Source organism: Fukomys damarensis, unplaced genomic scaffold, assembly GCF_012274545.1.
Source record: "Fukomys damarensis isolate Sample0158 unplaced genomic scaffold, DMR_v1.0_HiC HiC_scaffold_28, whole genome shotgun sequence".
In the NCBI taxonomy this organism is placed as follows: domain Eukaryota; kingdom Metazoa; phylum Chordata; class Mammalia; order Rodentia; family Bathyergidae; genus Fukomys; species Fukomys damarensis.
Genome location: NW_022900940.1, coordinates 13,833,918 through 13,835,223, shown reverse-complemented (window position 1 = coordinate 13,835,223; position 1,306 = coordinate 13,833,918).

Sequence of the window (1,306 nt, the reverse complement as noted above, 5' to 3'; positions counted from 1 at the left end):
ACTGGCTGGCGTGGCGAGCTGAGAACTCTCGGAGAAGGAACTTCCAACCAATGAGGGCGTGGCACGGGAGCGCCCCAGACGCCAGACCGAGGCGTGGCCCTTGAGCTGCAGGATCCTGGGTAGATCTTGTCTCTGAGCTCATCTGTCCCTAGATGGACCGGGTAAAGCCACTGCGTCTACTTAAGAATGACATAAGGAAAAGAGGAAGAAAAGGGAACATTTCTATAAAAGAGTTACTTTGCGGGGATTTAGCTCAGTGGTGCTGCCGCCTGCTTTCCAAACACAAGGTCCTGAGAAGGATTCCCGGTACTAAAAGAGCTATTTTCTCATATCAAGGGCAGGGATCTAATTTGAGTGGGTATAGTAGGGGAGGATAACTACTCATTTTAGCTCAAGGTCTGCACAAAACAGTAACCCAAATTATGCTCTTTTTATTAGAACCTAATAATTTGGAAGAATGGCTTACTGTTTAGTGCTTCTAAAACACATTTCCAAACCCAGGTTTGGTGGCCAGCACTGCAATCCTGAGAGAGGCGATCACCCCTCCCTATGTAATTGGACAAATGTGAGTTTACTGTGTTGTTAGGCAATATGGGTTAAATACGTACCTATGCTCTTTGTAGAATGTACCTGAGTAGCCATGACAATTTCTGTAATCCGTCCCCAAAGGAGCGTAAGGGACTCAGGGAGTCCTGCCTGAGCTCTTTGCTCAATTCCACGGCTCTGCTTTGTGTAGATCCTGCTTCCTGTATTCCCAGGGAAATTCCAGTGGAATTAAGCTTTGTAGATGTAAAAAGCGGTATGTAAGGAAGGGCAAACTTCTACTGGGGCTCTGGAGACACAGAAGTCACTCGCTGAGCCGCAGGCATCATGAAAAGCAGCTTTTTGCTCCTATCTTCCTGTTAAAGAGTTATCTGTCCAGGGTCTTCACTATTTCCTGCTTGAATCCCAACACTCTAGAAGCTATATAGTGAGTTCACAACCAGCTTGGATTACAATGGGAGACTTTGTCTCAAAAAGCGAAAGTCAAAATGAATAACTAAAACCCACATTCCCAGATCCCATCCCAGACCTATCGAATTCCAAATATATGCTTCTGTGGACACTGCTTAATAAATATTCTTTCATGGTTCTTGAGACCCGAAAATTTGTGCAAAAACTTATGTTATATTGTCCTTGCCTTGGAAGTAGAATCTTTTCAAAAGAAGAGATGGGACTACCATCAAATTATTTACCAGGCCTATGTAAAAAACATCCTTTGGCTGCCTCCTACCCTCACTGTCTCTTCAGCACAGGGCAGCATCTC